This window comes from Microtus oregoni, unplaced genomic scaffold (assembly GCF_018167655.1).
Source record: "Microtus oregoni isolate MIOR12 unplaced genomic scaffold, Mior012 000033F_ref0000390, whole genome shotgun sequence".
NCBI classification, from domain to species: domain Eukaryota; kingdom Metazoa; phylum Chordata; class Mammalia; order Rodentia; family Cricetidae; genus Microtus; species Microtus oregoni.
Window position 1 is genome coordinate 9776564 of NW_024543092.1, and position 12640 is coordinate 9789203.

General features: G+C 43.4%; 1 pseudogene; it reads left to right on the forward strand.

Annotated features, from left to right (window-relative positions):
- The first annotated feature begins 3493 nt into the window (after window positions 1-3493).
- On the forward strand, window positions 3494-3627 carry LOC121466661 (annotated as a pseudogene).
- Window positions 3628-12640: the final 9013 nt, after the last annotated feature.

A 12640-nucleotide genomic window follows, 5' to 3' on the forward strand; every position in this document is an offset into this window, starting at 1 on the left:
CCACTGCCTGCAGTAGGTAAGGCTCTCAGCTCCAGCACCACATCTGCCGCCATGCTCCCCTTTACGATCATGATGGACTGAACCTCTGAAATGTAAGTGAGCCACCTTCATTTAAATGCTTTCTTTTTAAGAGGTGCCATAGTCATGGTGTCTCTTCACAACAACAGAAACCCTAAATAAGACAGATGTTGGTACGAGGGTCTCGGGCATTGCTGTGATAGGCCTGACCACATGTTTTGGGGGAAGAATTTGGACTTTGATAGTTTGAGTTTTGAGAATGGTGGAATGGTTTAAGCACTATTTATGGTCCATACCAGTAGGATCATGGAAGACTGTGGTGCTGAGTGTGATTTGATGAACTGTGGGGGGCTCAGTCTGCAGGTATCAGAGGAGAATTTTACCATGTTGCGTAGAGTTCATTCTTCTGATATTTTGGTGGCAAAACTGACTGCCTTTTGCCCTTGTAGGAAGTGTCTGCCTGAGGCTAAAGTGGAAAGTTTTGCATTAATTCTTTTGTCAGAAGAAATCTCAAAACAGCCTAGTATAGACTCTATTGTGTGGATATTAGTGGTAATTCCATTGAAGATTTAACAATGCAAAGGAGCAAGCTGAGCAGGGTAAATTACAAATGTAAATTTTGAGGGAAAAATGAGCATCAATAAGTAGAAAGGAACTAAGTCCTGTGTTCAGGCAGATAAACTGATTAAGAAATGGAAGAAAGGGAATGGTGACCTCAGGGCCAGATCCCACCCAGCTAAATTTCCACCTGTGGAAAGAATCTAAAAAAAGGTTAGACCTTTGTCAGTATTTATTGAATAATGATAAATTCACAATCTTACACCAGTTTCTTTGGTTACAATTTTGCCAAGGAATTCCAATTTTTTTTTTTGATAAGTGGCCGCTGGCAAATGTGGGTTCTTTTATTCCAATATCATTTACTAATTTTACTCGCAGATCTTATATTACATATCAGACAGTATATGTATGTATGTGCATGTGTGTGTGCGTGTGTGTGCATATGTGTACGTGAGTGCACATGCACACACTTGCATATATGTGATGTATGTGTATATGTTATGGAATATCAGAAGAAGATATATGTATCATGTGTGTACTTGTATATAATATGTGTTTTGGAATGGTCATAGAAGGATTAAGGAATCCACACATGAAACTTTTCTCAGCACAGAGGTAGAGATTGGTTTACATGCAGCTGTCCAGATAAGATATTAAGGAGCCAGCTGGAGAGCTGCAGTCTAACAGGGCTTAGCCAGGTTCGGGGTTGAGTGGAGCTGCAGGGGGTGGAGGGGAGGGACAGAGTCAGGATGATTGGACTACCTGGGTAGGAACAGAAGCATGTGATAGCACTGAGCTGAAGTACAGGGGACAATCAGTTCTCTCCTTGTTTGTCTCTTGATACACGCATGGGAGTCTGTGGTGAGGTTGGTGGTGAGCATCAGCATTGTGTTAGGTTGTGTTGTGGAATAGTATTTCAACTATGTCAAGATGTATTACATTATGTGAAGGTGTGTTACATTTGTTTATGGTGCCTTTGCTGATGATGTAAAGATGTGTTACATTTGTTTATGCTGCATTGGTTTAATTATGTAAAGATGTGTTACTGTTTCACCTTGCCGGCCTAAAGGCACCTGATTAGTCTAACAAAGGCTGAATGGCCAGTAGCTAGGCAGAGGAGGGCTAGGCAGGGCTGTTGGGCAGACAGAATAACGAGGAGGAGAAATGTTGTTCAGAGATGGGGAGAGAAGAGGAGGGAGAAAGAGAAGGACTCACCTGGGGTCAGAAGACAGGCAGCCGCCAACTAGCCAGAAATGGAGACAGCAGAAAAGTAAGATATACAGAAAGAAAGGTTAAAAGCTCCAAGGCAAAACATAGAAACAGAGAAACAAGTTAATTTAAATTGTAAGAACTAGGTAGAAGTGAGAACAGGACAAGGCCAAGCATTCATAGCTAACAAGTTTCTGTGTCGTTTCTGGTTGGTGGCCCCCACCAAAGAAAAGCCTGTTACAGGTGTTTTCTTCTTTTGGGTCCAGGTGAGGGTGTTGTTCCTTCAGTTTGGGATATTTAAATTTTTCTCAGGTCTGATTTTTCAGATGTTGTCTCATTTCGAGTTTCTATTGCTGTGGTGAGACACCATGACCAAAAAGAGTTCATTTGGTTTACACTTTTACACTGTAGTCCAACACCAAAGGAAACTAGAACAGAAATTCAAATGGCTGGACCCAAAGGCAGAAATCAAAGCACAGACCATGGAAGGATGATGCTTACTGATTTGCTCCATTGCTTTCTTATAGAGCACATGACCACCAGCCCAGGGATGGCACCACCCACATTAGACTGGGCTGGGCTGGACCCTCTGCCATCATAATTAAGAAATGTTTTACAGCTGGATCATATAGAGACATTTTCTTAATTGAGGCTGTCTCCTTTCAGATAATTTTAGCTTGTATCAAGTTGACATAAAACTACCCAGAATAGATACGGTTATGATATGTCCTCATTCTCATGTGTCTAATTGATTATGATGTGTTTATCAGTGATGCCTCTTCACTTTTAGGAATAAGGTATTTATCTGACTTTGCCTTATGGGTGGTGCTGGACAGAATGCAAGTCTATGTGCACAGGAGATGCCCAGGCATCAACCTGTTGCTTGTAAAATGGAGCCGCCATGGGCAAGACCCAGTCTGAAAGCCACCATTTTATACAGTAAGGAGTAACCTAGAGCAGGGCACAGCCCTATTTCCTCAAGGTCGTAGTCTAAGAATGAGAAAGGGAACAGGAATAAAGCAAGATGGAGTCGCTGGTGACAATGACACGATCCCTCTTAATAAAGTGAGACATGGAGATGGTCAACTTTAATATTTCACAACATGCTTGGTCAGAAGTGACATGGCACAGATTCCCAACATCATCAGGTTTTCTTTTTTGGCTGTGATGTAGAGCGATGGGGATTGTTCCCAAGAAGTTCAAGAGGTAGCTGTTGACAACCACTGTGGATCAGACTAAGATGAGGAAGCTGACGAGCAGTGTGGAGAATCACCTAGTGATGAAAAAGGGGTGTCAGTTACAGGGGGCTCCTGCACATCTGCATCCTACTCTACTTCATCTCAGGAGGACTCTTCTCCCCTCTTCACAGACTGTGCAGCTCAGCTTCCCAGGGGATTTTTTTCTTTTTCTTTTGGATGTATTTATTTCAAACCTTTCTGCCATTTTGTCCTTCAAATGAAAATGACTGAATAAAACCAAAACAAGTAAAAGGTTGGTCAGTAACCGGCATTTCTGATTCTCTGGGCCTTTTAATTTACTTTTAATGTGCTTTTGTGGTTCTTTTGAGGCTAGGTTTTATTTGTGGTCCGAGCTTGCTTGGAACTTCCCATGTACCACAGGCTCTTACTTACCTCAGCTTCTCAAGTCCCGTGCTGACAAGTATGTGCAACCACACCCCAAGTTCACAGTTCATGAAATGTTATCTTCAATCCTTACCTTCCAGAGGAGACATCAAGGCCATGGAAATGCTTTCTTCAGGGCGAGGCTCACCCACTGCACTTGGGGTGTGCTGACCCCTGCGAGTTCCAAAAACGCAGGAGTCTAGGATGCATAATTTGGAGCACATCTTCCCTAGAGTGGAAAATAAATAAAAATGATCATGAGATAATTACACCTTCCATAAAAAAGCAAAATAAAACACAGAACTTTGTATTTACAGATATTAGATGTAAATCTTTTACACTAAGCATGCTGATAGGAAATATTTTGAAATAATAAATGAAAATCGGAGTCTTGCCCATCTTCACCACACTTCCCTGTGCTCGCTCTAGACGGCATATGGCAAAATCTAACCACGACAGTGTTGAGAATGAGCTTCACTTTGCTTTAGTAAACAGGTCACTTCAGTTCTAAAGGACACAAATATTAGCATCTTAGATCCAAGTGCACTAAAGTTTAGCATAGTACAATGATCAAAAGAGATTAGGGTTTTTTGTTTTGTTTTGATTGATTGACTGTTTGCTTTGTCAGGATCTCACCATGCTGTCCAGGCTGGCCTTGAACTTGGTGATTCTTTTGCCTCAGCCTCCTGAGTGTTGGAATTCTAGGTATGTACTGCTGTGCCACCTCTTCAATAATCTTTGTCTATTATGTTTTTGTCTTAAAGACTATCATAAACCTATAGCTACTAATCCACAGAGTATTATATTTGGTGCTATTATCTAACAAACTTTTTATCAGGACCCATGCAATGATAAGGATGATGATGGTGATAATGAATGATAATAATAATTCCTCATCTTCTGTTTTCTTACTTTGAGATCGGGTCTCCTCCTGTAGCTTGGATCAAACTCACTACACAATCAAAGATGGCCTTTTGTTCCTGATCCTCCTGCCTTTGCTTGCCAAGCTCTGGGATTCTAGCTAAATGCTCCTGTATTGATCAGATACTATGCCAGACATTAAATATAAGTTGCACTAATAGCATTTTGTCTAAACAATATGATATTACAATGCAAACATCAGAGCAAGGAATAGTCTTGTAGGTCTTTAAATGACTCCATCAGACAATTCCCAGTTCCAAATAGTTTACATTCTGAAAAGTTTTTATATGTGTCCTCTCAGACTCACTCCTGCTACTCACAAGTCCATGTTCTTATGTAAAGAAAACTGAACTTGAAATGCTTGAGAACAAATAGATAAACTAGTTGATAAGTGTCTTTATTACACTCTTCCTGCACATTTTCCTACTGAACAGAACTGTGGAGCAGTGTCCCTATGGTCACCCTGCTGGGCCAGAGCACACCACAACTTGCGGCCACTCCTTGTCCTAGGTCAGCTAGACAGCCCTGTGGCTAAAGAGCTGATGGTACAAACATGGTAACCCGAGCAGAATCTCTGGAACAACAAGTAAACATGGAAGAACTGACTCCCCAAGTTCTTGTTCCTTTGATGTGATGTGAATAGATTCAAAACACAAAAACTTTACTAGGACAAATGCAATGCCCAGGATGCATACTGGGAGAGGATTTCATGTACCTATGTGGGCCACTTCCTCAGCCTAAGTTGAATGGATCTCACTAGATGCCAATGGCCTGTCTGTACCTCCCCTCCTGTAGTGTTTAACTTTTCACAGCCGTGGAGACACCACAATGACTGGGCCAATGACTCTTCAGGTGATAAGTCTTTCCTACGTGGAAACTGAGTGGTAGTTGGAAACCTTGTAGCCTTGAGGTTGTGATTCTGATCTTGGGGCAGTACTTTCCATGTCTGTCTACAGTTATATCTCATTGCATCCTCTCTGCTGGGCAGGTGTCTATCACATACTACTCTCCATGCTAATCCACATGTGTCTTCAACATGTTCTTGTGTCGTGGTATTTAGTGAGTCAGCACAGTCAGCTTGTGGTTCCTGCATGTCAGTACCGACTGTATACAAAAGACTTTGATCACAGAGACAAATCCCACTAAACCCCTATGAATACATTCCTAACTCACTGTCTCTTTAAATAAAAATGTCAGCAGTGACTCAACTCTGTGTTGTAGGGAGACAAGAGAGACAGAATGAGTAGGATGGGGGCGTCCTAATTGATGGTGTGAAGATAACTTGACCAGTGTCTCTGCAGTGAGTACATGGCACATGCAAGTGAGGCATTCAGGAGCTGCTTCCGTTCAGTTCCTCGTGTCTGAGCGGAACATAGTATATTGAACTGGCAGTTGGACTCTCAAAATGTCAGTGTTGGGGCTGGGAGGATGGCCCAGTGGGTAAGGCCCTTGCTATGGAAGCATGAAGACCAGAATTCACATCCCGATACCCAGTGGGACACCTGTTCCATGTCCTCAGCAGACTAACCCTACCACGAACCAGAGTGAGACCCTAGCCTGCTCCTCACCTCCTTGGGAAGAATTCCTGTTCACATACACGCAAATGCCTATAATAATGACAGACAGGATGATGATGAAGATGATCGGGATGGAGATGAGTGCTGCTGTGTCGCCAGATTCTCCCTTACTGGGGGGCTGCGTGGTAGATGGAAGCTGGGTGGTGTTCATGGCAGATGGAAGCTGGGTGGTGTTCATGGCAGATGGAAGCTGGGTGGGAGATGTAACATTTCCAATATCTGGGGCCCTTGATGTTGATCCTTTAAAAAAAAGTCAAGAAAATTCTGTATATAGCCAAAAACAATTTCCCATCAGCACTCTCTCTCCCCATGCAGCCCGGGGGCCTCATGTATAATAACTGTTTATAATTCATGAGTATAGAGATGAGTGGAGCTGTGTGGACAATGTTCATGCAGAGTTTATTTCCTTACCAAAGAAAGCAAATGTCTATCAAAGCATCAAACAATTGACATACTTAATGTGGTAGAACTTTCTGGATGGTGGCACAATTGCTGGTGTTTAATTGTGCCAGAAATGATAGTGAAGCCTTTAAAGTGACGTGGAGCTGGTACAAGGGCAGCTATCAGTGAGAAGGAAAGTGTAGTTGTATAGTATATGTGTTTTAACAAATGAAGCTGCCTGAAGATCTGGGGGCAAAGGGAAGCCACACTTTTTATATCAGGATTTGGGAGGCAGAGGCAGACAGATCTTTGTGAGTTCAAGGCCACCATGGGCTACACATGATCAATCCAGAAACAGATCCAAGTGGTGGTGGCTCACACCTTCAATCCCAGTACCAGGAAGTGACATGTCTTTAATCCCAGCACTCGGGAGGTGGACACAGGAATGACATGGCTGTGGGGAGAGAGGAATATAAAGAAGAGACAGGAGTATGGAGTCTGAGGTTGGTGGAGAGCACTGCAGGAGGATCCTTGTGTGTCTGAGTCTTGAGAAAGGTAAGATCTTTCTAGTGTCTGGGCTGCTTTGCTTTTCTGATCTTCAACTTGAACCCCAATGTCTGTCTCTGGGTTTTTATTATGTGTGATACACAAAAAGATGTAAGTTTATAGTGATGCATGCTGACTTGAGGCCCATGTAGTGTCTGGGCCAATAGTTAATATGAAATGAGAACCATAGGGGCATGAGATGAGGAAGAGGAATCCTTGTGGTCATCACTGGATCTCAGACAGGAAGACCACTAGGAAATCTCCCACCCAGTCTATCAAATGTGATGGAAATGTCCCCTGATGATCTAGGTAATACATACTTGGCTTTTCCTTCTGGTACTTTAAGAGTTCCTTGAGCCAGTGCCTGCAGTCTGCTGTGGAGATTATCTTGAGATCTTTTATGAATTGTTCATCATCCTTCCATGTATTCATGATACCACCAGCTTCAGGATCAATCAGTGTCCAATTCATATTCTTTGTGTTGAAGATGAAGGAGTACTTTCCACTGATGTTTAACCTCCAGGAGGCACCAACAATTTGTCCTTGTTCATACTGAGAAAGCATGGTGGCCTGTAAAGTGGGCTGACCTGTGAACACACACAATACCATCATGCTTCACTCTCATAGATCCATCACTTCTCCAAAGGTCAAGATTTTCCCACTGGCTTATGAGCCAGGATCATTTCCACATGACTAGTCCTTTGTTACCCACTGGGTACCACATGCTTCCAAAATTGGACCAATGCTCAGCTCCCTCACACAGACACACTCACCATCCCATTCCCACATGTGCTCTCCCCTTCCTCTCTCTTGCCACCTGTCTCTGCCCCAGTACTCGATCCCACACTTACCACTTGTCTTGGTCATCTCTTGTTTGGAGTTAGCCAACATCTTTCTGAGCTCTTGTCTCAAGTATTCCAATCTTTGGCTCATATCTTTCAACACTTTAGTTCCATTGGCTGCATTTCCCAGGTCACCCGAAGGTGTGAATTTGTTATCCTTATATTGAAGTAAAGGCTCTCCATCCACTGAGCACTGCCCTTTACACCAGGACTGCCCATGTGTGGTCCGAGCATTGACAATGATCTCACAACTAAGAGAGTGTGTATCTGTGAGAGAAACATGTAGGTGAGGAACAAAGAGGGAGCAGAAAGCCACAGGACTCAAGATTCTGTGACACTCAGAATCCCTATGAAGAGTAAATAGGCAGGAAGAGAAGCCTCTAGTCAAGACATCACTCAGCTTCTGGATCCATATTTCCGTGCCATCTTTGACTGTCTTGGAGTGGGAGGACCCCTCAGATGCACAACATAACACTAGGGGGAATTCATCTCACAAGTACTGTTAGTGAATTTTATCTAGTGTTGAGGAATTAAATCTGTCAGATAGTATCTGTTCCTGAAAATGAAAATCTACTGAACACACAAGGAAAGGAGGTATCATAGAACACGTGGTAAATTCACATGGAGCCTCAAGTTCAGGAAAGGCCGCCTGGACTATGCTGCAACTTGTCATGGGAGGGGAGCTATCACCTGTGAGCACAGTACTCACCGTGTTCCCACTGGGCCACTTCACACAGCAATGTTGAACATCAGATCTCAAATCTCTCATGTTAAACAACATCCCTAAGTCATTCTCAAGAAGAGATCTCTGCCTGTGACATTCTCTATGCCCTAATCTCTCTCCTCTTCCTCAGGAAGTTGTTCCCCAGCACACTTATGGCCCCTGGTCTCCCAGATTAACATTAAGAGAAGACACAATATCCTAGAGCTGTTCTGTTCAGCAGATTGCACAAACAAGTAGGAAAGATCTAGAGGGGCATGGATATGTACTCTCCTTTGTGTGTGCAGATCTGAAATCTAAAATTATAATTTTTAAAGGAAGTTTTTAAAAAGTTTTCTATGTAATTATACTAAAAAATGAAGAAAGGTTTTTTTTAAAGTTAAAAAAAAAGAAAAATATAAGAACCCCCCCCCCCTTCCCTATTCTCATCCCAAAACTTCTGCTCTGAGGTGGGCTGTTGGAGGTTTGGGGACATCCTCTCCTGTCGCCTTCAACCAGTTTCTTCTTCCTTCTCCTCTCTGCCTCTTCTGCCACCTGTTTCTTCAATCACTGTGGTTTCCCACAACTTTCTCCTTTCTACCACTTTTAAGGCTTGAATTTGTTCTTTAATGCCTGGAATCTTTCTCACTAAGTACCCCTGCTGGAAGACTGGTGGACATGAACATGAGCCCTTGTGAGCTGAAAACTAGCTCTGTGGTTGTGAACCAAAGGTCACAAACTCAGCAGTTTGGTGGATCAGATACAATATGTATCAGTTGTCTATAAGAAAAATCCAATTAGAAGTTTGATGAGAGGAAACTGTTTTTGCTAAAGCAGGAACAGGGATGAATGAAGGTGACTGAAAGAAAGCATCCCTGACGTAATAATGTCCAAGTATGAACCAATAATAATAATAAGAAGAATAGTAATAATAATAATAATAGTAATAATAATAATAATATAAATGTCTTAGAAGAAAGTATTTAAACTCACACTTCCAGATTTGAGAAGGAAAACATTTGTATACCTTATTCCAAGAGTGTCACAGCAGTATTGATAGACAAGGTCTCTAAAAGCCTTGGGACTCACCAAGCAGGACAGACAGGCTTGACACTGACTCTGGGGTTCTCCTGCATCTCCCTTCTTAGTACTGACAGTAAAACCATACAGCACCATACCTGACTCTATTAGAGGGTCACTAGGGATCAAGCCCAAGTCCTCATGGTTTTGAAGCAGGCCTTCTACCACTCAGCTCTCTCCCCATGTGTGGACACACTAACTTTCAGTAGTCAGCAAACAGCCAGGATTTTCTGGAGACAATGCCCATGTGCTCCAGGAGTGGCTTGCAGAGGCTGGGCCATACTGCATGAAACAGGAAGTTTAGAATTTCTAAAGCTGGAAGTGAAGGGTGTGTGAAAAGACTCAGTACATGTGCCAGAGGATATGTGATATGAAATATGTCCACTCTGTCCATGGAGACGCATGGGTGACTCTTATTTGCCAAGCATGGAAAAGATGCCCAGGGAGAAAGGCACAGGTCTTGGCAGATTCACAGGAATGGAAACTACACAAGGTCAGTGCTGTGGAGGTTTGTATAAGGATGGCCCCATAGGCTCATATATTTGAATGCTTGGACATCAGGATTTGGCAGTTCCTAAGAGGGATTAGGATTGTGGCCTAGTTTGAGCAGGCATGACCTTATTGGGGGTAGACTTTGAGGATAAAAAAGCCAATTCCAAGCCCAGACCCTCTCTCTTCTTGCTGCCTTTGGATCCAGATGTAGAACTACCATATCTGCCTGGGTACCACCATGCTCCTCACCATGAGGATAATGGGCTAAATCTTTGAAACTTTAAGCAAGCCTCAAATAAAGGCTTTTTTTTCCTAAGAGTTTCCATGGTCATGTTATCTCTTCACAGCAATAGAACACTGAACAAGACCATGTTTCTCATATAAGCTGCATATGGTAGAGGGTTTATCACAGGAACAGAATAAAACTAGAAAATCACACGCCAGATCCCGAGGATATACTGCAGTGCTCCAGGGCTGGCTTCCTGGACCTGGTCAGAGGCTAGCCCACACTACAGGACACAGAATATCTAGGCTGGTTAAATCTGGCAGTAGAAGAGTGGGGATCAAGAATCTCAGAGAAGTGCATGTGCCAGAGTGGATGGAACAGTAAACATTTCCAGGGGAAGTGTGCAGAGTCCATGCTGTCTGTGGATGCTGGAGCATCCCTGTTGAGAAGCACAGTGAGAAGGACCAGGGAGAAGGGCACCAGCATTGCTGGAGGCTCAGGGATGGTGATGATGTATCAAGGCTATGGTTGGTGTTAGGAAACACATGGTACAGAAAAACCCCATAGGATGAATGGTCAAGGGAAAGTAACATCAAAGGCAGTTGTCCACTGATGAGAAAGAGGGATCCGCCTTAAAGTCAAAGAGAAACATGACTAACAAAATACCAAAATCCCAAATACAGAAAGATGTTTAGCCAACCCAGACGTGACTGGGTTTTAATAATTAAAGACGAGTTGGGTGGTGGCGGCAAATGTCTTTCATTTTAGCACTCGGTGAGGCAGAGGCAGGCGGATCTCTGTGAGTTTGGGGTCATCCTCGTCTACAAGGTAAGTTCCTGGACAGGTAGAGGTAAATAGAGAAATCCTGTGTCCAAACAAACAAACAAAACAAAATAAAAACCAAAAACAAGCAAAGAAGAAGAACACAAAACAGATGACCAAGAGGCTGAAAGCTGCTGTCCCGTCAAAACCCAGACTCCTGTGCCCATTGTTTAAATTGAACCATTGTGGCTAGAGGGCTGGCGCAGTGGTTAAGGGCACTTGCAGCTCTTCGGAGGATCCAGGTTTGATTCTCAGCAATTACACATGGTGGTTCACCACTGCCTGTGGTTTCAAATGTCCTCTTTTATTCTCTAAGAGCACCAGGTCCATATATGGTGCACATACATACATGCAGTCAAAACATAAAATAAATCTAAACAACAATTTAATGAGCCACTTAAAGGACAGCCCCAGATTGCCCTCCTAGGAGGACCAATCAGGTCGCATCAAGATCCTATCCAGCCCAGCAGCAAGTGCAGTAGTTCTCTCTGCACTGCTTCATCCCCTATCACCCAGGAATGAACCCAGAGATGCTCCTGTGAATGGATGGTGTGCTGGTTTGGGTGAGCCTGTCCTCTGTAGAGCAGAATGTTTGAATACATGGTCCCCAGTTGGTGGCAGCTGTTTGGATAGGTTTAGGAGGTATGGCCTGGCTGAAGGAAGTATGTCACTGGGAGTGTGTGACTTTGAAACCCATTCCCATTTTTTTCATCTCTGGATCTTTCTTGAGGTTTAAGATGCGTGTTCTCAGCTAAGCATAGTATCACATGGCTCTCATGCAAGCACTTGGGAGGTAGAGTAAGGCAGATCTTTATGAGTTTTTGTCCATCCTGTTCTCCATAGTGAGTTCTAGGACAGCAGGAACTATACAGGAAGACCTAATCTCAAAAACCGAAACCAGCAGGGTGGTAGTGGAACATGCTTTTAATCTCAGCACTGAGAAGCAGAGGCAGGAGGTTCTCTGTGAGTTTGAAGCCAGCCTGGTCTACAGAGCAAGTTTCAGGCCAGGCCAGAACTGTTTCACAGAGAAACCATGTCTCGAAAAATAAACAAACAAACAACAAACAAACAAACAAACAAAAGTGTAGTCCACAAGAGGTGTGCTATACTAAACAACAACAACAAAACCCAAACCAAACTAAAGCTATGTGGGCTCTAAGCTTGCTGCTCCAGCCACCATGCACCCCAGGTGTCATGCTTCTCTGCTGTGAGGTGATGGACTCTTGTCCTCTGAAACTCTAAGATTCCAGACTCTTCCTTCTGTGTGTGACCGTGGCCTTGGTGTTCATCACAGCAGCAGAGAGTAATGAATACAGCTACTATATCAACAATGAAATCTTCACAGGACAGACGGTCTCTGTTACACCTGCTCAGCTCAGCTCTTGGAGCTTGAAAGCAGCCAGAGACAATAGTGAAAATACATCCATGAAGAGCATGGCTGGATCTGTCCTAGGGCTCAATGACCAAGGACAATCTATGAGCGTGAGATCTCAGTTTTAGAAAAATGCCCAAGGTAGAGTTAATGTCTTTGTCTAATTGGAGACACCTTGCTTGGGTAGACTTCAGTCTGACCCACCTGCAGCAAGGAAAATATACTCCACATCCCTGTGGCTCTTGCATGGTCCTGGGCCCTGTCAGAGAGCAGC